The sequence below is a fragment of the Lissotriton helveticus genome, chromosome 8, assembly GCF_964261635.1.
Source record: "Lissotriton helveticus chromosome 8, aLisHel1.1, whole genome shotgun sequence".
Lineage (NCBI taxonomy): Eukaryota > Metazoa > Chordata > Amphibia > Caudata > Salamandridae > Lissotriton > Lissotriton helveticus.
In genome coordinates this window covers 1583636791-1583664300 of record NC_136069.1, presented here as the reverse complement: position 1 = coordinate 1583664300, position 27510 = coordinate 1583636791, and the positions used below count along the sequence as shown (strand labels likewise).

The following is a 27510-nucleotide window of genomic DNA, read 5'->3' as shown; positions in this document are numbered from 1 at the left end:
TACCTAACCCTTAAATTCTCTTTTTTCAAATGGCATAATATGTATGTCATTAAAAAATACTATACTGTGTGGTAAAATACTGCCGGGTAAAGTACCAAAATGGGTCTTGGTGGTTCTTTCCTATGTGTTGCTTTCCTGTGTGGTAATGCCTTGTGGCATAAAGATTGCAAAGCCTCCCTCCTCGTCTCCATCCTGTGAACTCCCCCCTCTGCCACCACCTTTGTGCAGAGCTCCTTGTCTTTAGCTAGACTCGCAAACATCAAATTCACCACTGATAGCTGTTGTGCACTTATTAGAAAAAAGCATAACTCTCTATAAAGGCATTAAGGCATACATCTTCCTCCACGTCATTGCTGGTCAACTCAGAACATGAATGGGATATCATAAGAAATATCCTGGAATCCAGCTGACCCCCACGCCCCCTGGTCTCGCACTATGTTCCTGGACCTGACCATCTGTCGTCGAGTGACATTGATGTAAGATGCTTCCACTGGTGCATAAAACCCCTATTGCGCCTTGTCTATCACTTCTGAGCCCACTCGATTATGTCTTAACTTATAAGGACCCATCACCATGGAAAAGCTGCTCTGGACATGAAATAACTGGCTGGAGCTATCATTCCACTGACATCAAATCAATACTTAAAGGCGTGTGAAGTTTTCTTCTGCTGGTCTGCTGGTAACTAGGCATAGTTTGCAACGCAAACCTTTTGCCTCTCGAAATTCGAGTGAAAATCCACAAATAAGTCATGTGTGAGGTACGCGTTGATCCCAATTCCAAAACAATAGCTAAAGAGGTTGGAAAGTTGCTGCAGTGATGCGCACCTAACTTAAAGGTCACAGGTTCCAGTGAGAGCGCGCGCTGTAACCTGAAGGATCCGTCCTGTTAGGTATTTGAGAAATCACAAAATGAACTCCTTGGTGGGGAAGAAAGCTTTACAAAACAAGTCTATTATGATCAGCAATCCTAACGTGCTAAATATGGCATGGTCCTGCATAATGCATATAACAAAAAAAAACTGTGTACAGAAACAAAAAGAATGAGATGATTTGGCGGGGTCCACAAGCCACCACTCAAACACTAGAATAATGCAAAACCAGTATTCATTTATATATTCATCCCAATAGCTAATCATCATTCAAGAATAGAAACATTAACATACTGTAGTGTAGTTCCTATTATCCCAATAGGCTCTGCGCATTGGAATAATACCTTCAGTAGTATAGACCCAGGACGGAGGTTAACTAGGTCTTCTACTGACGATATTAGACTTAAAGTTTTGGGTTTTGCCAGCTAGCTCAGAGTTCACTAGAAACTTTCTCGAATAGACAAGGAGGAGTTTAACTTCCCTGGATAGACAAGAAGGGATTTAGTTTCTGACAACCATAGAACATGACAACTTTGCTCTCCCCTAATCAAGAGTGTATCTCTAGAGTCGTGTGAAAACAAAAGACAACTTATTTTACTCAGTCAGTTCAGTGCATTCTTAGTTTCACCAGATTGTAGAGAAAAGGAAGAGACGGGCGTGTTCAATAAAAGATGGTATTTATTGATCAGTCTCTTTTCTCGTACAAGAGAAATGAATCGATATTATTGGGATACTTATGGTTAAGTAAAGTGCATACAATAAAAGCAGAAGTATAAAATAATACTGCAGAAGCATTGATATGGTTTCTAAGCCATATTATATTTAAAATTGATAAAATAGATACATACATATATACATTTGACTAATCGTACTCAACTGGTGCTTCTAACCACGCCTACCCCAGTGTACCTGACCTAAGCCTAATACGTGGGCGGGAGTAGATAAGTAGCAGTTTAAGTTAAGTTTGTTTTGCCAAGTGACTGACTCAAGAATTCTCTGTAAGGGGTGGTTCAGTTCTGTACCTGAGATCTAGAATGGTTGAGGGCTGGTATCTCTCGTCTCTGGTCTTGATATTCCAGCTGCCAGCGAGGGCCGCTTGGAAGCGCCGGAGCTGGATTTCTCGGCAGGAGAAAAGCAGCGTCTCGTTCTCAGCGCGTCAGGAAGGCGGGGCAGCGCGTGTGGGCTTCGCTCTCTGCTGGGCTCCTCAGCGCGTCTCGCTGCTCCGATCTCGTCACCACCGCATGTGTTTGCTTAAGGCAACGTCGGTAATATTTATACCTGTAAGGTGTCGAGATTGACGTAAGGATGGACATGGATACGTCAATAAGGATGTCATACGAATGGGCTTGTTCGCACATTCTTTTGCTGAAGTTCTCGGTGAAATCAAAACAATGGCCGCAGGGATTTTCCCAGGTTGTCATAGGTTTGATTTGTTTTGAGAACTCCGTATGCCTTATCAGGGGCTGGAGGAATAGTGCTTGTCTAATTAGATGGCATGCGTTATTACCTAATCAGATAACACGTTTCTGGCTTAATCAGATAACGGTTTTTGCACTGTGGGATGGCTGCTAGTTAACTATTAACCAGAACAGGGTCAGGAATAGGGGGATCGATACAGAACCTATAGGAATACATCACACCCACTCCACGCTGACTATGTCCATATTTACAAGATCTAGGCATAGTAAATATTTCGTAATGTATGTGTATACCGTACCACCCCAAAATACATCCATATGCATTTTGAAATTATGTAATATACGAGAAGCATTATATGCACTCAAGCAGTAAAAAAATGCTAAATTAATCACGCATATTTATACATCATTATGAATAAAATATTGAAAAATAACACATGAAATGGCTCTTAATACAGAAGAAAAAAATGCGAGACCATTTCATCACAAAATAAAATATTTATGAACATGCCAGAGGGCAGCTAATCTCTCTAAATGTCCTAAAAATAGAAATATAGTTTTCTAAGAATAGTCTCTACTTTAAGCAGAAGATAAGTGTCCCGAAAAAATTGACAATTATTTTTGGGGCCGCTGAGAAATTATGTTCCGCTGTCCGTAAACTGGAGAAAAATGTGTTCATGATACTTTATTATCAAAGTTGAAGGCCAAATTCAGGGTGTTGGGAATGCCTTGTGCTAGCTTGCTCAAAAGTCATTATTTCTGCTCTGGTGAGAACATCATATCATTTAGACTCTCGAAGAAGCTGTCAACAGCTTCCTGTGAAAGTTCCATTAACTCGGAAAAAGATGTTACCATGCATTCATGAGCATGATTGCCTCCATTGATGTTTCGATCAGCATAGCTGACAGAAGGTTGTACCTGATCGATGCTGCTTTCATCTTGAACCTCACTACCCCTTAATCGTAGTGGTGAAGTCTCCACGAATGCCGTCATCAGGATTGGTAGCCGCAGGGGACAGCACAATGCAGGAGCCGTGACCGGACCCAACAAAGTTTCTGCATCCATTAGCGCATCCGATTGTAGCGTCAGACAGGTGTCCAACACGCATTCTTCTCCGCATAGCAAGCACCTTAATACAGGTAAAACACAGCTTTGCCACATAGGTCTAAATGAAAGAAACCAAGTCATGTTCAGGTTTCTAAGCCGGGACAGTCCAAGGATTTTAGATATCCGGTCCCGGTATCCAATGGCTAGGATTGTTTCTTCCCTTGTCGCAGGTGTTTTGTCTGTGACACGGTTTGCCATAGCGAAATAACAGGATCAAAAATAGGATTCCTGCCACTAGTCCCAAAAGGAGAGGAAGTCCACCAAAGACGGAATGGACAAAGTCGGGAAAAATACCCAGAATGGCTTTAAATGGTGTTAGAGCCCCTGAAAACACTGTCTTAAATACATTTGAGACTCCACTGGTATCAGAAATATTTAAGATTTCGTTCAGGATTTCTGCGAAATGTATGGGGGAATTAGTTGATAACAATGAATGAATCTCTGCCGTTGTCCTTGCAACTTGGAGATCATACGTTTCTTTTGATGACGTGAGCCTGGTCGGCGTCTGAAGGAGCACAGTTTTCATTCTGCTTAAAGTATCAACTCTAATGGAAGAAATTTTCAAATTCGGCCATAACCTTGCCTGCCTGTCTGGCATTGCGCTGGGGAACAATACTCGTTCACAGCACATGACCTTCGCAGTCGTAGTTATGAGATAAGCTATTCCGGGCACCAAGCTACAACATCTGCGATCTACAATTATAATGTAACTCCCGTTCGATAGTCTCCTAAAGAATGGTTCTATTTGTGTCGCAGGTGTGCCTAGCTGGTGACATGAAAGGTTATTTGAGGACCCTTCACAGGCTCCGTGTAAACTAATACCATTACACAGAAGTGTACCGCTTAGTGACATGGCACACTTATCGCCACTAAGAAACACTTTCCGGCCTTTATTACTGACAGAAGCATGTGAATAGGGCAAGTTCCATGTTGACTTAATGTACCCTTTACCCAATTTTTCGTACATGCCAGCCTGTATATATTTTTGGCAGTATTGAAACCTGAAAGTAGATATTGGAATATTAATTATTCCATGTATTATCCACTCACTGACAGGTCGTTCTGACATTGTCAATGGTAATCTCTTGAGTTTCTCAATGCTCAGGATTGTATAATCAGCACCCTTCTGTGCCATACTGATTTGTTTATCAGTAAGGTTAAAGATATTGAACAGTGACGTTGTGTTGATTAAACGCCAAGGCACATAGCCTGAACGCAGATTTTGTAACGTCCAGCCAAGTTGTACAATAGAACGCAATTGGGACTGACCGTGTTGTAATAACAGTAAGTCTTGCGATATTCTGTCGATTGCTGAAGACACAATGCTGTCCAAAGAGTATATTCTGGAGGACAGAGTCATTAACCCATTGTCCACTACAGAAAGTGATTTTTCCAAATTAATACGGGCAATTTCCCGTATTCTCTCTGATGTTTCAATTTGAGTTATTTTCCAGGCTTCGTTATAAGCTGCATATACAGAGGCTGCTTTGAAGCGTTTTTGACGCTGTTTGCGCGGTCCCATAATGAAATCACGCAAGTCAACACCATCATTAAGTAAAGTTAGGTGTTGCCTAATTTCTGACAGTGTGGATGTTTGTAGCCATTGAAGGCAGAGCTTGCCCACACTGTACGTGGTAATTATCCCTGGGTGTTGTCTTTGGGAATATCTAGGGTCTGGCCTGGTCAATTTGAACCCCTGGATTTTGTTCAGGAATCTGTCTTGACAGTTATTAGTATCTGTGGGCCAGATCAACCACTTTTTCCAATCTGGATGTGTTCTGTTTTGGCTTAATATATGGTTTACGTCTATCTCCTCATCTATAGAGCTATTACTGTTCATTATTGGCTTTGGAATAGACGGTTTGTTTAACTCTTTGATTTTGGCTAGGCCAAGACAGGTAGTTTGTTGAACAGTGTCATTCAAAAATATAATTTGTTCTGGGATCATGCAAGCTCTAAACAATGATTCTATACCTTGTACTTGCCATTCCTTTGTACCCCAAACACTTTTTACTTCAACATTTTTGTCCCAGTAATCAAACCCCAATGTACTCATTTGTTCAAAAAACGAGTCTGAATATATCAATTTAGTGTTTGTAAGCATGGTCTTTGTACCTGTCTTATTTGATAATTTGAAATAAAATGTTTCTGCAGTACTTGTGTTGAACCCTGAAAAATATGAATATTTGTCATAAAAAGTTCTGGAGCTACCTTTTGGAGGGGTTGCACAGTGTTCCCATTGATTAAAATTTAAAACATTTCTAGGTTGTGCAGATTTATGCAGATAATGATTACTATAGTGATTATAGCAGAACATTTTATCATAATTAGCTGAACCCTGCAAATAATCATGTTTTGTAAATTTAGCAGACATCACTAGATCAGACATCATATTACTAATGCTTTCAATGTCCCAATCATCAGCAACTGAGTTTGGTTTTACAAAGTCACTCAACGAGATCTTGATTTGATGTGGATACTTCAGGATTTCAACCGGACCATAGATTTCATAATCAGTATTGTCCCATGCTACCCCACCGGGTATAGGATTGGCTGTGAAGTTGACTGAAGAAAGTTCTCTTTTTTCGACGTGGGAAGACATGTGTGGTTTGAGGACCAAGTTGATTTTCTTGCTTGCTGTGTCCATTTTAGCATATCTTCCCTCAATGTAGTGTCCCAAACATAGTACCATGATGAGCCAAAGTATGAGGATAAGTGCACCTAAGGCCACACAGAATTAAATCCATGGAGAAATCAGATAGGTTTCTTTCAGATGTTGAAAAAGTTCCTTAGCTTTATCTTTAAAGGTTTTTGTTGATGTTTGTTCCTTTGATTCACTCAGATCTTCAGATGAATCATTGAAGTTGATGAAGTAACCGGATGCCGTTCTGTCTATTGTTCTTATTGCTTCAGGATTGCTGTTTGCTTTATTAGTGTCTTTTGTTGCAGCAGCATAGTCATTTGTTACTTCATTGTAGACTGGTGTGTCTCTGCTAAATGTTTTTATTTGGGTTTTTAGAGGTTTAAGTTCCATAGCATTGTTGCATAGTCCTTGTTGTTGTTCTTTTGGCATTTCAAATGTGAGTAGCCTCTTAGATTGAACCTCTGTGTTTGTAGCAAACCTTGGTGTTCTGCTACTCATCGGGAATCCACTTGGCCTACTGTTTGTTATCGGCCACATGATTGTGGTTTTATCAGGTCGATTGATACAACTCTGTTCTCCTTTTTACCAGCAAGGGGCGGTAGTACTACTGATCTTGTCCCGTTGATAGACAAGACAGGAACTGCTTTTCTATAAGAAGGCCCAAATTCCTTCTTTACCGCGATCTTTTCTCTGACTAGATCCCCGACTTTTGGAATCCAGACAGGTCTTGCTGGGACAGGTGGTTTTTCTTCAGTGGTCGTTGGCTGTTGTTTCAACTTTATGTTGCTCAGGTCTTTCCTTGTTTCATTTAAGTCCTGTAAAATAGCCAAACGATCTTTGATATCAAAGCTTTTTTCTTTAACCACTGAAGTCTGACTGTCAAGATCTAAGACCATCATTCTAGTTCCAAACAATAATTCGTACGGACTGAATCCCCTCAGAGAATTTCTTGGCAGGTTATTTAGACTACGTTGGACAGTTATTAGATGTTTGACCCACCCAGCTCCCGAACCTAATACCTTCGCTGTTATTGATTGCTTTATGTCACGTTTTTTTCTTTCTACGATTCCGTTTCCTTCGGGATGAAATGGACAAGAATACCGCAATGCAATGCCCATGCTGGTCATGGCCTCCTTATAAGCTCGAGAGCTAAAAGCAGGACCCTGGTCAGAATTCAGCATGCCAATTGCGTATGTGCCGATAAAGACTCGCAAATCTTTTATAACAGTTCTGGCGTCAGCCGATCGCTGGGGCCACATCCATATGAATCTCGTGCATGAATCCACTGCAACCAAGATATATTTATAGTTACCATCCCTTTGTAAGGGACCACAGTGGTCCAGGTAAACACAAGCTAATGGTTTATCCGAGATTAGAAGGGGCGTCTGAGCTGGTCGTCTCACTGTTGATACTTTCATTTTTTGACATATTTCACATTCTAGAACATAGTTTCGTGTTTGTCTTCTCATTTGTGGCCACCAGTATCTCTGTTTTAATAACGATACTGTGGCTGAGACGCCAGCATGTACAGAAGCAAGTCCTTCGTGTGCCGCTATGATAAGTCCTAACCTATGTTCCATGTTTGGAATTGCCCTATCCCCCACTCCAGGGATTCGAGCAAACGGAACATTGTTTGTATCAGTCATATATGAGTATTTCACTGGAAAGCCTTTCGGGAGTGTTTCTATCGAATCTTTTCTTGTTGCGCTGACAGCTTGTAGTATATCGCTGTCTATTTTTGTTTTTGACCGTGTGATGGCAGCTACGGAAGCCGTTTGCACTGCTGCCTTCGCTGCCTCATCAGCCAATGAATTCCCTGCAACGTGAACGCCATCACGTTGATGACTCAGTGTATGTATCACGTGAGTCTTTGGTAGTTCTTTTTGCAAATGAACTACTTGTTCCCACAGCATTTTATGCTTGATTGTGCCTCCTTTTGCATCCTTAAAACCATTCTGAAGCCAGATCTGCAAGTATTCATTGTAAGACTGAACGCAATAATACGAATCGCACACTATGAGTGTGGGGAATTCTCGATCGGTATTTTCAAGCGCCATCTTGAATGCTAGTAGTTCAGCTCGCTGAGCTGTACAATCTCCTAGAGATTGTGTTTTAGTGACTGCTGGTCTAAATTTCCCTTCGTGCCAGCGACCTTTAACAATCGCGCACGCAGCACTGTAAGCTTGTTTACCCCCTACTGCGGGTTGTGCTGACCCGTCTGTATATATTATACAGCCGTAGTGTTCTAGAGGCAGAATTTCGATTGGCGGAGGACATTCAAATTCGTATTGGAGAAATTCTTGTGTTTTTAAGTTGGGATCAAATTCGTATACCACGTCTGTTGCAGCAAGAGAATTAGCCCACTGTATCCACCTTGGATGGAGTGCTTTAGCATTCGGAATGCTTGCCTTTGTTACCGCCTCCAGGGCTGGTATTGGTGTCACGATGATTATTCGTTTACCTTGTGCTAGGGCCCTTTCCTTTGCTACAGCAGTCTGTACCGCGGTCAGAATTTTTTCCGTTGGACTAAATTTCATTTCAGCCTTTGTGTACAAGTGTGATTTGTATGCAATTGGTACCTTTTCTCCCTCATTAGAGGTCAGGTATGTGAATCCGCATCTTCCTGGGATGACTCGAATCACAAGATTACGTGTGTTATCACGTGTTTCTAATTTTGTTTTAATTAGCATGTCTGTTTGTAAAGATCTCAAAATTTCTGTGTGTTTTTGAGTCCAATTAATTCTTATAAAATCTGGTTTTATTAGATCATAAAGGGGTTTGACCCTTTCTGCGTAATTTGCAATGTATGTTCTTCCGAAATTTAGGAAGCCTAGAATTGATTGTAAGTTTTTTAGTGTTCTAGGAGCTTGGAGTACAGCACATTTCTCTAGGAAATTGTCTGCCAGACTTTTGCCTTCACTTGATAATTCATATCCTAAAAACAGGACTGTTAGATGGGCAATTCTTGATTTTTTAAAGTTGAATTTGTAACCCTCTGCTGCGAACCCAAGTATTATGGTGTTCACTCTCTTCAAGTGAGTATCCAAGTCATCATCTGTTAGGTAAATGTCGTCGACATATGATAATGCCTCGTCATCGTATGTTTGTAGTAATTCTGTTACTCTCTTTGAGAATAATCCTGGGCTGTTCTTGTGCCCCTGTGGTAAACGGCAGAAACTTTTTTGCGAGCCATTTACCGAGAATGCAGTCAAATATCTGCTCTCTGGTGCTATATTTTGACAAAAGAATCCATTAGAGATGTCTAATGTTGTTTTGTATTTTTTGCGCACTATGTTATTCATTAGTGCAGCACTATGCGAGTTTTGCACTGCAAAGGTTTTGCAACATGAGTTAAGGTGTCTGTAATCCAAAACTAGACGATATGAGTTGTCTGGTTTGGAGACAGGAAACAAGGGATTGTTCATTTGTGAGGTGCAAGTTTCAATCACCCCCTGGTATTCAAGTTGATCTAGGATCTCTTTTACCTGTTTTTTAGCTTCTTGCTTAATTGGGTACTGCCTCTGTGCAGTAGGTTGTGATTTTAACTGGATTTTGTGAGGAGGAGAGTCCTCATCCCATCCTACATGATTTTTATATAAAGCAGGAGCTTGAGCTACTGCCCACTTTCTAGCAAGTGTATATTTTTTATGAATTGGAATATGATTTGAGAAGGTGTGGAAAAGTAAATTTTGCCATGTTGCATGTGCCTACGTGTTCCCCATCCTATGTTATATGTGCATGATCGATATGCATGTATTCCCCTCTGATCGATTAAAGACGCAATTACAGTTGTGTCCATCTCTAGTATGTCAGTTTCCAGCCCTTGCCACATTTTGCAATGTACACGTTAATTCATTGAATTGTCCCTGTTTCTAGGCCTCAAAAGGGCCCGGACTCAGATTCAGCTCCTGTCTCCTGAACTCTCTCCGAGGAGCGATACAGCCCCCACCTGTATCCCTGACCCTTCGCTTACTTCATGCCTCGCAGTGCCCGGCCCGGCCTGGCTCTGCCTCTCAGTCTGCCAAGAGTATGTTATGTTTCTAGTTATCAGTCCAGCCCTCCTTCTCTGCATTCCTAAGCTACTGAATCGCATCAATAGTTTCCGTCATGGTCTAGCCTTTATGTCTCCATGTTAGAGAAATACTGTATTAATATTCATAGAATATTCCTCGCACACGCAATACATGTAGAATTATGCATGCACCAGTCTTAGTGTCTATTAGCCTTTGCCCTGATAACTTTTGGATTCTATCAATATGTACTCCAAACACCAGATACTAGATATGCCTTGGGTACATGTCGCTCTGACACTCCAGACTTTAGTCTCCTCTTCTAGTGCAGAAGTCATAGCCCCCAGTTCTCCCTGGTAACACGTCATTGCCCGTTTGCGCCCACCACTAGGTTAGAGGTCCCAGCTGCTCAGGTAGCCCCCTCCATGTTTCCGCCCCGTTTATGACATATTCTGTTACGTTTACATCACATGTCTATGTATACGCCCTGTACACGCCTTCTTGTTACATCATTTTGCCCTTATCTTTCGCGACTGCTACGAGTCACGCCTACTGCTACGCCTACTGTATTGAATGTAATGTATTTGTTTAAGTATATATATTGTGCACCGATATTAAAAGTTATCCCTTATGCTCCCAGATCCGGCCCCCGGCAGCTGCCATCCTATTCCCATGCAGGCTGTCCTGTTCCTGTCCTTTATGCCCCAATAAAGCCTGTAGACTCAAGATACCTCGAATCCTGACTCTTATTTATTGAGCTATCTGTTTATATGAGTATCCTGAAAAATAGAACCGGTAATTAATTATTTATTTACCACATAATGGCGCCCGAACAGGGACTTGCCCTTTCCCCACGCGCCGGAGAAGCCACGCAGGCCCCCTGATCCTCTGCAGCCGTGACGGAACCATACCGTGCACGTGCAGATATTTCTGCTTCAAGTATCCCTCAGGCCCACGGAGGAGACGGAGGTTGCAGTCCAGCGTCCAGACGAGGCGGTGAGGAACGCGGCGAGTCCCGACCAGAGCCCAAGCCGAGAGTCCAAGGTCCGAGGTATCCGGAGGCCCACCTGTAACTGAAGTCCGAAGTTCGTAGTCCGTCGTCGTAGCAGTCCAGTCCAGTCCGAGGCCTTCCGTTCTTGCTGCCCGGTGAGTACCGTTGCTGGGGTAGTATCTAGACAGGGTCAATTAATTTGTCTCTGGTCCGTGGGTTTGGGTACGCAGATCCAACACGAAGTGTTCACCTAGGTGGACGCGGGTCCTGACGTGTCTCTTTATGGGACCGGTAAGTTTCGTGCTGTTTTAGCAGTGCATCTAGTCATTCTAGTAAGTTCTGTTCTCGGGAAATTTATGTGTTCTGTCCGAACTGTTATTTTAAATGTTATTTCATGTGTTTTCAATGTCGTGGTATGAGTGATTTGTTTTTCCAGTCGTTATTGTGTTTATCGTGTATTGTATTGTCTAAACTATGCCTCTATTCTCGAAGTTACGTCAGTTAAAAACCAGAAAAGGTCTGCTCGAGGAAGCAGTTCCTGTCCCGCCTAGGGACAGTCCAGGTCATTTTATGTATCATAAGCATGGCTTGAGTGCCATATTATATCTAGACTTATGGGTGGAGTACACCAAGGAATTAGAAGAGAAATATAGATGGCCTGTATCAGGCACATGGGATGCCGAGTGCATCATGCGAGTAGAAGAAGCATTATGGAAAAAGAAATCCAGACAGTCCCAGAAAGATGCCATCGAGTTATGGCGCAAAGAATCTCATAGAAGAACCGAAAAAGAAATCTGAAAAACAGAATTAAGTAGGGAATCCTTAGAAAGAGCCCAAGAAAGGGAATTAATCGAAGTAGGTGAACGAGTTAAAGCCGAACAGTCAGACAGACAGAGAAATGCCCTTATTAAGGGTATGTATCCTCTTCTTGCCGAGGGCTTGCCGAAAGCAACCCCGGAAGCACCATGTAATTTTCCGCCGCCATTAGTTCCGATTAAGCTACGTCACAAACCGACCGCAGCTGATATTTTTCTCTCGTCCTATTTTGACGATACAGTCCCGGAATATGCCAATCCTGTTCCGCCAGTTCCCGTAAATAATGTAATTCCTGTTCCCCCAGCCACCGGGGCACCCGTTACAGCACCTGTTACGGTACCCCCGGTCCAGCCTACAGTACATGTACCAGCTACATCAGTCACTCTCCCAGCACGTACGATACCCGTCGACGATTCTAGTCTAGGGGCCACGGGGGGAAGTCCTCCTGGAACCCCGCCTCAGCACAGACGTCTAACGTTACTCGAGCTACATGAACGAGCGTTACAGCATTCACCCAAACTCCAGTCAGTTGCCGATATCAAGCGAGCCCTTACCGAATGCCGTTATGATCCAGTCCCAGGCGATGATGATATGGTCCTGTATTCATTACGTGTAAGACGGGTGACCGAATATTTGGACACCCTGCCGAATATGAAAGGTTATCTAGACAGAATATATCGTTTCATCCGTACAGGAGTCGATCCAGAAAGTATTGGCGACGCCATGGTTCAAAGAAAAGTCGAGATTCAGCTCATGCTTTTAAAGTTTTAAATTAATTGTTTAATACGAGAACAAGATTATCCGGATAAAGATCCGGAAGAAATGAAAGTTCTGACCAGGTGGAGTGACCATATAGCCGAGGGAAGACACAAGACACAGAACTGTATAGAGAGTATGTACAAGAAAATCCGTAGGGAAATAATAAAGTTACACGAGAAACGAGAAGCAGCACAAGTAACTGAGAAAGAAGACGCCTCTGATACTGAAGAGGTAAACGACGAGAATCCCTCCAGAATAGCGTATGTAGGTAGAACTAGACTTCCCGACCGACATTCACGCCTAGATCACAAGAAAGTTTTCCTCTCTCCAGCACCAGAACAAGGTTCTCTTGAGCAAGTATTTCAAGCTACCGATCACATTCTGAAATCACGAATCGGTTATAGTGAACTTAGTACCATGCATGAACAAGAACTAGCCCGATCAGCAGTCCGATGGACTACTGACTCTACCACTTTTCCAGACGAAATAGTGGCACAAATGTTTCTGAAACTGCCCCCAGCCGAGCAACGACTGGTGGGTATGTATATGATCCAGCACCTCATTACACTGTATGAGGGACAACATTCCGATCCAGGTCCGTTACATGATGTTCTGAACGAGTTACTCCAGTATAGATGGAGAGGTCTTGGTACTGATTTAATTAGTATCATTCTAGAACAGCGCCACAAATATCGAACGTTTCTGAACCCGCATTTTGTTCACATCTCACCTCCAGAAAGTAAATCATTTTACATAGATAGACAGCATCCGTTACGAGAAGTACACCCAGTTAGGACAACGGGTGGTGATCTAGAACGAGTATTTGTTTACACCCCTATCACAAAGATGGAACTCTTAGAGATGAAAAAGTTAATTCCCTGTCACGACAAAGATCCAGCAGGGTTCCATCGAGAATTAAAAGACATGCTCCGTATGGGAGAATACACGTATCCTGATATCATTAAAATGTTAAAGGTCCTGTTGCCCGCAGGGGTATATGAAAAACTCAAGGAAAAAGAATGGGAGGTGGGAGAGAAAAAGATAGATTGGGCAGCTCTAGAAGCTGAAGATAATTCACGAGTACCAGGTACCGGTCTAGGGGGTAAAGTTAAAGAATTGCCCGAGTTATTGATACAGGTTTTGCCAAGGTTACTAGCCACGAAAAAGGAAGATTGGGATGCAATCTCAGCTTGTAAACAGAAACAGGATGAAGACACTAGTGATTTTTATTCCAGATTTGAAAAATGTTTTATTATTAACAGTGGTCTGAAAACAAGTAGCGAATCGTACCCTCATCTTTTTGTTACCAAATTGGTTGAGAATTCAAGTCCACAAGTTAAAAATCGAGTTTTGAAAGTCGAAAGTAGTTGGCAAGCTAATACTCCGTCACAGATATTACAAATGCTCCAGTATCACCAGAACAGAATCAGGGAAGAGCAAGAACACGAAAGGAGACGTATGAAAGACACGAAAATGAAAGTATTAGTTGCACAATCTGTTCCACAAGACAGTCAGAAGAGGGGTCCGAATCAAGCCAGTCATCCTGCAGCTCCCGTTAAAGGGACGTGCAATTACTGTAAACAGCCAGGTCATTTTATAAACGAGTGTGCAGTTCTGAAACACAACATAGCTACTGGTAAAACTAAAGAAAGACCACGTCCGCCTAGACAAGAACAAGTTTCACAGACTTCTCAGCCACAACAGAATGCACAACAGACAGTTCCAGCACCGCAGCCTATCGCTGCAACACAGCATGTTACACAGCAGATGTACCAGTATGCCCAGACAGAGTATCCAGATTATCAGCCGTATTCATGAAACAGCCTAGAGAGGGAGGTAGGCTTGCCTCTCATCGAGATACCTGTAGATCAAGAGGGTCCCTATGTACACAGTCAAGTATTAGGGAAAGACAGAAAGTTTTTGATTGATACAGGGGCAAGTAGGACTACTATCAGTCATGACGAAGTTCCAGGGGCTCCGCTCTCAGGCTCTAAAAATGTTTCCCTTGGATTTTCAGGAAAGCCGATTGTTAATGAAATTTCGAAACCAGTTACTCTAGAAGTTGGTCCATTGTCCCGAACTACTGATTTGTTACTCACGAAATCGTGTCCAGAAAATTTGTTAGGCATCAAGACGTTAAAAGAATTAGGTGCAGTAATTTGCTGTTCCCCAGAAGGAGTACGATTGTTCCTTAGAGACTTTAAAGGTCATTATGTATTACGTGATTTTGATCCAAGACTATTGAATGTACCACAGCATTTATGGGTGCAAGGTCCAACTGATGTAGGATAAATGCAAATCACACCCCATCGTGTGACTCTCAAGCAAGGTATAGTTTTGCCACGAATTAGACAGTACAGATTGCCACCTGAGGCTGTAGCAGCCTTATCCAAAATTATTGACGAACTTATTGCTCAAGGAGTGGTTGTAGAAACTGACTCCAATGTATGTAATTCTCCTATCATTCCAGTCCTGAAACGTACTGATCCCAATGCACCTCCAGTATATCGATTAGTGATTGACCTTCGAGAACTTAATAAATGTATTATTCCTCAGTACCCAGTAGTCCCAGATATTTCATCCCTTTTGACAGCCATTGATTCTGAAGCCACGTTCTTCACAGTTATCGATCTCAAGAACGCATTCTTTAGTGTCCCCATTCATCCAGACAGCCAGTACCTTTTCGGATTCTGTTTAAATGGAAGAAGCTATAAATTCACACGATCTCCTCAAGGTTTTACAGAAAGCCCTAGCATTTATAGTCAAGCACTTAAGAGACAACTAGACAATATTCACATGCCAACTGACACTGCTCTGCTCCAGTATGTTGATGATCTACTGATCACAGCCCGTTCTGAACGTGACTGCGAGCGAGCGTCACTTACAGTCCTGTATTTTCTGGCCGAGCAGGGGCACAAGGTGTCCCCTTCCAAATTACAATTCTGTGTCCAGCAAGTGGTATACTTAGGACACTTACTGTCCAAGTGGGGTAGGCAGTTGACACCTGACCGTATCCAGTTAATAGCGAGTCTTCCACAGCCCAAGACCCAGAAGGAGGTACGAGCTTTTATCGGCCTTACTTCTTACTGCAGACAATGGATTCCTCAGTATGCATTTCTAGCCAAGCCACTGATACAGTTAACGACACAGGAGGCAGCCGTATCGACTGTCCTCCCTTGGACCCAGGAACATACACTTGTTTTCAATGAATTAAAGAAAGCCTTATGTCAAGCACCTGTTCTAGCAACACCGAACTACAGTAAGTCTTTTACACTTTTTGTCACAGAACGTGATGGTACTGCATTATCTGTTCTCACACAAGATCAAGCAGGACAGTACAAGCCCTGTGCTTATTTTTCGAGCACATTAGATCCAGTAGCCCAGGCTCTGCCTGCGTGCCTCAAGTCAGTTGCAGCCACAGCTCTAGCTATCAGACAAAGTGATTCCATAGTATTAGGACACTCCCTGACAGTACAAGTTCCACATTCCGTGGAAGTTCTTTTAAACCGAACACAGACTCAGCACTTGACAATTGCACGTTTAACAGGTTATGAACTGACACTGTTCCAGCCACACATAGAAATCAGACGCTGCAACATTCTAAATCCAGCTACACTGTTACCAACAGTTACCTCCAATCCTGCCACACATGACTGTGTGGAAGTTGTTAACACTATGACAAAGCCAAGACAAGACCTGACAGACATTGCATTACCTAATCCTGACCTGACACTTTATGTGGATGGTTCATGTATGAGAACAAGTACAGGAGAACTAGTAGCCGCGTATGCAGTGACTACTGAAACCGAAGTTATAGAAACACATCGTATTGACACCCTGTCTGCTCAAGCAGCAGAGCTAGTTGCTCTGACCCAAGCCTGCATACGTGCCAAGAACCTGAAAGTAAACATATATACAGATTCACGTTACGCATTCGGAGTCGTACACGACTTTGGAGTGCTCTGGCAAGAAAGAGGTTTTATGACTTCTCATGGAACCAAGATTCAGCATGGTCTCCTCATTCAAGCTCTGTTAAATGCAATACATTTACCGACAGCTATCGCTATCATGAAGTGCAAGGCACATACGAAAGTCACTGACATCATTTCCCAAGGAAACGATCTAGCGGATCGAACAGCCAAGCTTACAGCTCAGACCCCAGACATTCCAGTTAACACGACACAGACACTCACTCCAGATCAGACTACTTGTATGACAGTTAAGGACCCTACACAAGATGTCATAGACATACAGTTACATGCTACTCCCGAAGAAATCAAGAAATGGTCCGAACAAGGAGGGGTCCAGACAGATCAAGGATGGTTGACGAAGGGAAAAGCCACATGGTTTCTCCCCGACTCTATGGTTCAAGTCATTATTAATACCGCACATAGTTCAGCACATCTAGGAGAAAAAGCTATGTTAGACAGTATCCAGAACCTTTGGTTCAACAAGCATTTACGAGCAGCCGCCAAGCAGAAAGTACGTACCTGTATGATATGTTGTCAATTCAATCCAGGTAAAAGTGTCCCGGTGGAACAAGGTGGATTCCAACCTCCTGACCACCCTTTTGAAGTCCTCCAGATGGATTATATTCAGATGGAGCGATGTCGAGGTTTCAAGTATGTCCTCGTAGTAGTATGCGCTTTGTCCAGGTGGACAGAAGCATATCCAGTTCCAGATTACACAGCCGCGACCACTGCCAGGCAGTTGGTTCGTGAATTCTTTCCCCGCTATGGACTCCCTAGGGTCGTATATACAGATAACGGCCAGCCATTCTCATCTGAGCTCATGAAACATGTTTCCCTTCTATTAGGGTACCAGTGGAAGTTCCATTGTGTGCGCCATCCTGAAGCAGCCGGTCTCGTAGAGAGACATAATCAGACTCTGAAAATCCGCATTGCAAAAGTATCTAGAGAAAAAGGTGTAGACTGGCTAGTTGCCCTGCCAGTTGCTTTGTTTTATATGAGGATGGTTGCACATTCCAGATCAGGTCTGTCCCCGTATGAGGTCGTATTCGGCCGCCCCCCAAACATGTGGGGTACACCTAGACCCCGCAGTATTACAGATGTTTCCAGTAATATGCTGACAGATTACCTAGCTTCCTTGATGTCTTCCCTACACTCTTGTCGTTCACAGGTTGCCGCCGCATTTCCAGACAACACCGAGGTGAAACCGCATGAGGTCATTCCAGGCGACCTGGTGTTGGTGCGGAATTTTGATCGTTCAAGTCTGCTGGAGCCTCGCTGGAAGGAGCCCCGCCTCGTTTTACTTACAACAAGGACTGCAGTAAAACTCGAGGGGAGAAAAGGCTGGGTCCACCTGACCCACATAAAGAAATTCCATGGACTACGTAAAAAGACTTTTCCTAAAGACTGCCTAAAAACAGACTCTGAACTCAAAGTTCCCCTGTTAGAGAAAACTCCGCAACAGGAGTATAAAAAGAAACTCCGGTCTAGCAAAATAAGTCAGCCAGTTTAATTGTCTAAGTCCCTCTCGGGTGAAACGGTTAGGCAGGTTCCTGACATGTATGAGATAGACCCCCATAGTGAGAGAGTTAGTCAAAACTCTATAAGATGTATCATTGTCCTATGTTTTCTGTTATTTTTGAGTCTTATGGTTACCTGCACAAGTTATGCTTTATATTTATGTTTTCCAATTTCACATGTACATAAGTTTTCTAATGCTACAGTAGAGCACACATTTAGTGATCTGCCTCCTCACGAGCTATCCTATCGTCTTGCTATGCGAAATAATACATTTATCAGAATGTTACACTATTCACACCAGACCAGCAATGCCACTAATTGTTGGGTGTGTGGTCGACTCCCCCCTTTCCAGACACCGAAGGGAGTTCTGCCACTCTTTCCTTATCCGTTTTCGCATAATGGTTCGTGTGGAGCATGGTCCACGTTAACGTCATCCTCAACTGATATGTCCCTTCTGAATAGAACATGTTTCCCAGACAAGCAAGGTCTTTCCCATAGAACAGGGTTAGATCTAGAAAATGAAGTATATGATTTAGGTAATTATTCCTCGAATTTCATGGTTCTGAATGTTCAGTCCGATACTACTCCAGATTTGCCTGCTATTTCAGTACTACCAGTCAAAGGCGAATTATGTGTCAGAAAGAATGGTTCCGCACATGTAGGACATAGTGATTGTACTACTACTGTCAAGTATAGTGACAGTGGGAAATCTACTTTCAAAGCCTCACGTCATTCTTATTTTGTTTGTGGTCCGACCGCATATGTTCGTCTGCCCCTCGATTGGGATGGAACATGTTACATTGCCTTCCTACTGCCACCAGTTTTTCTAGCCCCATCTGATTATCACAGAAACACGCATCTAGTACATGTCAGACATAAAAGGGAGATCGAGTCCCCAATTGTCGATCAAACTGAAACTACTCTAGAACAGTATCAAGACTTCAATAAAGGTTTCTTCTTCTTTATATGACCTATCCAGAATAGTAAGCTAATCCGTAGGTTAACCAGAACCCTTGAAGCAGTAGTGAATGAGACTACTTCTGCTCTAGGTAACTTAACCGAAGAGCAATCTGCTATGAGATTTGTCGTGCTCCAAAATCGTCTCGTTCTTGACGTCATACTGCCCGATAGAGGAGGAGCATGTAGAGTCATCGGATCTAGTTGCTGCATTTTCATTCCTAATAACGCGCCGTCTGTTTATTCAGCTATAACCAGACTTCATAAAATTGCCCATCAGTTACACCAGAATCCAGGCACCTGGACATGGTCTGGTTGGCTCTGGAGTATTATATCTGCCTGGGGATGGAAAGTATTGTCATTCCTAGGTATTGCAGTAATGATCATATTCAATTGCTGCCTCTGTATACAATGTGGCTCTGCGATTTGCGGCATTTGTGCTACCTCTTGTATTCCTAGTCCTAAATCCCGTTTCAAGACAATTCGAGACGAGCAGATGATACTATATGAAATGATAGATGGTATCATGAATATTGATGTTTCCTGATGGAAACGTAGGGCACAAGGAGGGAATGTGGAAAAGTAAATTTTGCCATGTTGTATGTGCCTACGTGTTCCCCATCCTATGTTATATGTGCATGATCGATATGCATGTATTCCCCTCTGATCGATTAAAGACGCAATTACAGTTGTGTCCATCTCTAGTATGTCAGTTTCCAGCCCTTGCCACATTTTGCAATGTACACGTTAATTCATTGAATTGTCCCTGTTTCTAGGCCTCAAAAGGGCCCGGACTCAGATTCAGCTCCTGTCTCCTGAACTCTCTCCGAGGAGCGATACAGCACCCACCTGTATCCCTGACCCTTCGCTTACTTCATGCCTCGCAGTGCCCGGCCCGGCCTGGCTCTGCCTCTCAGTCTGCCAAGAGTATGTTATGTTTCTAGTTATCAGTCCAGCCCTCCTTCTCTGCATTCCTAAGCTACTGAATCGCATCAATAGTTTCCGTCATGGTCTAGCCTTTATGTCTCCATGTAAGAGAAATACTGTATTAATATTCATAGAATATTCCTCGCACACGCAATACATGTAGAATTATGCATGCACCAGTCTTAGTGTCTATTAGCCTTTGCCCTGATAACTTTTGGATTCTATCAATATGTACTCCAAACACCAGATACTAGATATGCCTTGGGTACATGTCGCTCTGACACTCCAGACTTTAGTCTCCTCTTCTAGTGCAGAAGTCATAGCCCCCAGTTCTCCCTGGTAACACGTCATTGCCCGTTTGCGCGCACCACTAGGTTAGAGGTCCCAGCTGCTCAGGTAGCCCCCTCCATGTTTCCGCCCCGTTTATGACATATTCTGTTACGTTTACATCACATGTCTATGTATACGCCCTGTACACGCCTTCTTGTTACATCATTTTGCCCTTATCTTTCGCGACTGCTACGAGTCACGCCTACTGCTACGCCTACTGTATTGAATGTAATGTATTTGTTTAAGTATATATATTGTGCACCGATATTAAAAGTTATCCCTTATGCTCCCAGATCCGGCCCCCGGCAGCTGCCATCCTATTCCCATGCAGGCTGTCCTGTTCCTGTCCTTTATGCCCTATTAAAGCCTGTAGACTCAAGATACCTCGAATCCTGACTCTTATTTATTGAGCTATCTGTTTATATGAGTATCCTGAAAAATAGAACCGGTAATTAATTATTTATTTACCACAAAGGCAGGCATAATTATTTCTTCGCCATGAGGGCACTCCCTGACAAATTCGGGTGGCCAGTCTTTCTCAGCTAGAAGGATGTCATAGCCCTTGGAGAGATTATCCCAAAATAAACCCCTTATTTTTCTAGTCTTATCCCCCTCTATACGTAATGTTATTTCATATATTTTGTGAGGTTTGCTAACTCTGGTGTCTGCAGTTTCCACTTGAATATATTCATTCGTGTCCACTATCTCCAGATGATTCATAAGGACTTTGCGAGCTATGCTCACTTCTGCTGCGCTGTCTAGCATTGTCTGAGCCCATTCTCCGTTTTTCAGCTGTGTCCTCAGTATTCTCGGCATCTTTGACTACTTTAATACTGGCTACCTTCTTTTTTGGAATTTGTAACTTTTTATTTGGATGAGCAGGTTCCTTGTCTTTGGACTTGACGTGCTCTTCCCTGTGTTCTGATCGTCCTCTTCTTTCCGATTTCTGCAAGGAAGTCTGAAAAGATTGAGAGGGACGTGTATCATTATCTTGATATCTATCAGGTTTCTTTATATTATCCCTATTTCTAAGGTTGTATTTTTTCCCAGAGGGCTCACTTTGGGGAGACCTGCGTCCTTGGTTCGGAGATCTTTCTCTCCGCCGAGGAGACCTTCCTCTGGACTGGAATCTTTTTTCTTTAGGATTGGATTGTTTGTTTCCATCCCAGCTCTTTTTTTGAGTGTTTAAATTATTTTTAATAAATACCTTTTCAGGACTTTGAATCAGTTGAGGTTTTACCGGTATTCCACCCAGACTATCTCTTCCTAGTTCTTCATAGGATTTCTCTATGATTCTGGCAATTTCAGTTGGTTTGTCTGCTATATCTGTCTCTTTTAACCTTTGGCGGATCGCCACGTTTGCTGCTTCTCCCTTTATGTTGGCTAATAATATAGCCGAGACCTGCTTGAAGTCTGAAAAGATTGAGAGGGACGTGTATCATTATCTTGATATCTATCAGGTTTCTTTATATTATCCCTATTTCTAAGGTTGTATTTTTTCCCAGAGGGCTCACTTTGGGGAGACCTGCGTCCTTGGTTCGGAGATCTTTCTCTCCGCCGAGGAGACCTTCCTCTGGACTGGAATCTTTTTTCTTTAGGATTGGATTGTTTGTTTCCATCCCAGCTCTTTTTTTGAGTGTTTAAATTATTTTTAATAAATACCTTTTCAGGACTTTGAATCAGTTGAGGTTTTACCGGTATTCCACCCAGACTATCTCTTCCTAGTTCTTCATAGGATTTCTCTATGATTCTGGCAATTTCAGTTGGTTTGTCTGCTATATCTGTCTCTTTTAACCTTTGGCGGATCGCCACGTTTGCTGCTTCTCCCTTTATGTTGGCTAATAATATAGCCGAGACCTGCTTGAAGTCTTTCAGTAATTTCATACCAAGAGTTAAAGCGGGTTCTGGACCATATTCATCTTGAATTTGTTTTAGCACATCTGGTATTACTGACATGGATGGTACACCATATGTTTTTGTGTATATGGAAGCAAAGACTGTACCCCAAGTGTCACAGTCCTCCACGTGTGGTGCGATTCCCATTGGAAGACAGATAGTCAGAATCCTGTGTTTATCCACAGGGGTGGTGTCTGGAAACACCGCCTCTATTTGAGTAATGTTTTGTGCTAGCCAGAAGGGTATTTGTTCCCGTTTTGCGGGTACTTTACCTAGACAGGACTGTATGTTCTGTGGTGTAATTTTATTTGTGTTACCCTGATGAGGGGTCAGCTGAGGAATTTTACTTGCTGGTTGGATTGTTGAAGTCCGCATTACATATTGGACTAATTGTCTATGTATTTTGATTAGTTGTTTTAGCTGTATTAAAAGCTCTGCTGCAGACATCTCTTCAATGTCTGGATGTGGTGTGTATCCGGCTAGGACCGGCCACGTTGCTCCTGGTCTACCTAGTGGACCGAGCCTGGTGATGTGATTATTATGTTTTAGGGCGCCATCAAACAAGAGCAGGTGCTCTTGGAATTTGAGTGGTACTTCCACTTCCTCGAAAGGAGTGTAGGTATCCGGTGGTTCCTCTATTTTATAAAAGTGGAACTCTTTTGTTACAGCGTTCCCTGCTGGAAAGTTTATCCATGAATAGAATACCTCTGTCTGCCGATATTCGTGTGCCTCAATTACGAATATGACTGTACCACCTCTCGATGTCAGTCCATTTTCTATAAGTTTTAAGGTTATAGATTTTCTTATGTTGACCGGGATGAGTTTTATACCCGGGTCATTTTGTAGCAGAGTATTATCAGCTGCTAGGAGTTCAGCTGCTAGTCTAACTGTCTCCCTTTCATCATCACTGTCTACCATTTTACCGACAGGAAGGTTATTTTTGTTTGTTTGCAGATCAAGTTTCTATGGAAACAAAGATTAGATGCACAATATTTTGGAACAGTGTATCCTTCAACGTTGACTAAACCAAGAACCATACATAGGAGTCTCCTCCTGCGAGGTTTGGCGGATATGACCTTTCACCCACTCCAGACGTCTTTGGAGTATTATGGGAAAAAAGGGGTTCTGTGTGACAAAGCACGACTGAGTTACTCTAATGTCTTGCGTTAGTTTTATCGCCTATCCAAACGGTTGGGCGCCATGTAGTGTAGTTCCTATTATCCCAATAGGCTCTGCGCATTGGAATAATACCTTCAGTAGTATAGACCCAGGACGGAGGTTAACTAGGTCTTCTACTGACGATATTAGACTTAAAGTTTAGGGTTTTGCCAGCTAGCTCAGAGTTCACTAGAAACTTTCTCGAATAGACAAGGAGGAGTTTAACTTCCCTGGATAGACAAAAAGGGATTTAGTTTCTGACAACCATAGAACATGACAACTTTGCTCTCCCCTAATCAAGAGTGTATCTCTAGAGTCGTGTGAAAACAAAAGACAACTTATTTTACTCAGTCAGTTCAGTGCATTCTTAGTTTCACCAGATTGTAGAGAAAAGGAAGAGACGGGCGTGTTCAATAAAAGATGGTATTTATTGATCAGTCTCTTTTCTCGTACAAGAGAAATGAATCGATATTATTGCGATACTTATGGTTAAGTAAAGTGCATACAATAAAAGCAGAAGTATAAAATAATACTGCAGAAGCATTGATATGGTTTCTAAGCCATATGATATTTAAAATTGATTAAATAGATACATACATATATACATTTGACTAATCGTACTCAACTTGTGCTTCTAACCACGCCTACCCCAGTGTACCTGACCTAAGCCTAATACGTGGGCGGGAGTAGATAAGTAGCAGTTTATGTTAAGTTTGTTTTGCCAAGTGACTGACTCAAGAATTCTCTGTAAGGGGTGGTTCAGTTCTGTACCTGAGATCTAGAATGGTTGAGGGCTGGTATCTCTCGTCTCTGGTCTTGATATTCCAGCTGCCCGCGAGGGCCACTTGGAAGCGCCGGAGCTGGATTTCTCGGCAGGAGAAAAGCAGCGTCTCGTTCTCAGCGCGTCAGGAAGGCGGGGCAGCGCGTGTCGGCTTCGCTCTCTGCTGGGCTCCTCAGCGCGTCTCGCTGCTCCGATCTCGTCACCACCGCATGTGTTTGCTTAAGGCAACGTCGGTAATATTTATACCTGTAAGGTGTCGAGATTGACGTAAGGTTGGACATGGATACGTCAATAAGGATGTCATACGAACGGGCTTGTTCGCACATTCTTTTGCTGAAGTTCTCGGTGAAATCAAAACAATGGCCGCAGGGATTTTCCCAGGTTGTCATAGGTTTGATTTGTTTTGAGAACTCCGTATGCCTTATCAGGGCTGGAGGAATAGTGCTTGTCTAATTAGATGGCATGCGTTATTACCTAATCAGATAACACGTTTCTGTGCCGTGGTGTGGCTTAATCAGATAACGGTTTTTGCACTGTGGGATGGCTGCTAGTTATCTATTAACCAGAACAGGGTCAGGAATAGGGGGATCGATACAGAACCTATAGGAATACATCACAATACAATTTCATTACTACTCCCTAGAGTGTTATTGTTCTATCTATCTGGTTGAGAGGCTGCCTGTACTTTGTGTGAATAAGCCAATTATGGCCGCTGCACGCCCTATAAAGGTATGACATGTTGCAGTAACAGATGGTTATATGCTACAAAGCAGCCTGCTTTGAAATACAATTCCTAACCACCCAACTCTTTCTAAAACATTGATTTTTTTTTACATTTCAAAGCCAAGCCTGCAATTCCAAGGTACTTTGCGTACCTCATTGTTAATCATTATTTTTTTCAGGAGGCTTCCCTGCAATGACGTTCCAGTGCTCTCCCAGAGAAGCAAAAGCTTTCCATGCACCTCAGATAAATCCAGGTACGCTGGAACGATATGACTGAAAACACATTTAAATGTGTGAATGTCATTTTTGTATTTACTGTTTAGTGCAGTTTCACTATGCAGTACTCTACGTGCTATGCACTGTGTATGGTTGTAGGTTTAAAGGCACTCTCGTTGGTGTCTGGAAACTGCTTGTTGAGGTGGTGGGGGTCCCCTGTGTCACCAATGATAGGATAAGACGTGTGTCAGTCGGAGATGCTTTGCTCCGACCTTTCTTCAAATCTGCCCTGCACCAGAAGCTCACGCTGAGCGCCGCACAGGCTTTTGGGCATGTTCCTGTACATCAAATTTTTTAGTAATCTCACTATAAAAACGATGCCACAAGTGGAGTCTGTAGGGACCTTGGAGGGCATGCTCACACTGTAGGAATGCCCATTTGTGGTAGAAAGATAGACACACGCCGCGTATTGCAGGTCTGTGCTGAGCACGTGTTGTTCAGCTACCGGAAAAGGGCAGTTGTGAATTTGTGTCTTAAAATTTCCGGTAGTTCTGTGTAGATGTGTCAGCAAAGTGGAAAGTGCATTGGTAATGCAGCCAGCAGAATTTGCTTCATATTGAAGTGTGTGTCGTTCTCTTCCCTGGCATTGTTCCTGTCTCCTCACTGCTATTCAGTGTCGTGCTATCCAGCACCTGTGAGAATACTAAGGAAATGCCATTTACATGTATACAATTTGGACGCACATGCGCTCTACAAAGCACTTAGCATACACTCTGCCGTCTGCCCCATTGCATAATTGCAGTTCCTTACCTTGTAAACTGCCTGTCTAGCTGCGCTGCCGACTCCTTCCCATATGGGGTCTTGCTCACAAGCTGCCAGCGATGCAGTAAATCATTCTTGTTTCCGACTGTGTGAACACTACCGAAATAAACAAAAAACCCATTTAAGTCATCTCTTTCTGCTGTCCTGCAAGGCCTCCCAGATACAGAGCTGTACGAGGCGCCTTGACTTGATCAGATGAAGAATGAATGACTTCTAATCTAGGCCAAAACAAACGAAATGCACAGAACAGTTTTTTCTCTGAAATGCTGGCTGGAGTGAGGAATGGCTCGCTTTCTCCTTGGCACTTTCTTTAGCGCCGATTGGACTCCAGCATTTTGCGCTTGTGTTTTGTGCTCCTTTTTGCCGCGTGTTTAATGTGTTATGAAAAGAATAACTTTATTTTTACTGAAAGACAGACATCTTGTCATTCGCCCACTGAACTGGGCTGCCCGTGTGCGCACGTAAGAATTAATCTTATGTCCTTCTGTGCAACCATGAACGAGCTGCACGCCTCTGCCTAATCAATCATGCCAGGCCCCATTAGAGCAATTCATTGGGGGGCACTAAGGACTCATGCTGGGGTGAGGTGTATTAATGCAGCCCTCCGTGATAGCGCAGTATATGGTGGTTGCTGTGACCTCAGTCCTGGCCCCCGGGGCACAATTTTAGACAGGAGGCAGCATTATCATGTAAGTGTCAGAGCGCGCGAGCGGTAGCAAGGAGGGGGGAGTTGTGTGTCTATGAGCACGCACGCGCAATATGCACTTGTAGGTTACAAGCCCCACGGTCTTGAGGAAAGTGGCTAATAGCGTTAGACAACATTAGACTACAAGTAAATTACCGCACATTCCGACTCTTATTCTCTTCCAGTGGCGTCCAACGCCACAATGAACAAGCTCGTGTAGGAAGCGAAGCTGTCTCACTCTCAGACACACAACAAGTCGTGTCTGCGCAGACTCGATTCCTGGTCTGCCTGTTTCCGGCTGCCACACCTTTTCCAATTCGTCACGGAGTATGGTCCCACCCACACCCTGTAACGAATTAGGGGAGGGAGGGGTGACAATGCTCTCACTCCCTGATTGACGTGGAAGCTTGGCAAAACCGGGCTTGTTTTTAAAACGCCCGGGGCCAAGTTTACCTCTACGTCATCAGGGGGTGGAGACTGGGCCGGAATGCTAGGTCTTTGCCGAGCTGATGACCTCACAGGCCTCAGGGCGGAGAGATCGTCAGCCCGGCAAATACCCACCTGCCCAGGGCCAGGGGAGCAAGCAGTTAAAAGGCTGTCACGTGTCCGCATTGTGGAGCACAGCAACAACGCCGATGTCCGTGAGTAGGGCAGACAGTGCCCTCATTCTAGGAACTTAAATGGAAAATTGTTTTTTAAAGAAAAAACATATTTTAACCATTGCTATGATTGCTTCATTTGTCTGTGAAAGTAAGGGGGGCGGAGCCCCAACGCCCGTGCACAGAAACCGCCACTGATTGGATAGGTGGAGAAACATACGTTTCAGAGACAAAAATACATTTGCAAATGATTATGCAAAGTACAAATTTAGGTGGCTATACTAACCCAAAAGATTCAGTGGAAATATTACCCC

The 27510-nt window shown here is 43.2% G+C and overlaps 1 long non-coding RNA gene across 1 annotated transcript in view; it reads right to left on the bottom strand.

Annotated features, from left to right (window-relative positions):
• Positions 1-26843, bottom strand: part of LOC144772067 (uncharacterized) — a 245660-nt gene extending 218817 nt beyond the window's left edge. Inside the window, exons 1-2 of the long non-coding RNA XR_013599628.1 lie at positions 26754-26843; positions 25901-26008 (exon numbers count right to left, since the gene is read on the bottom strand). This is a non-coding gene — a long non-coding RNA (uncharacterized LOC144772067). The remainder of the gene's footprint in view (positions 1-25900; positions 26009-26753) is intronic.
• Positions 26844-27510: the final 667 nt, after the last annotated feature.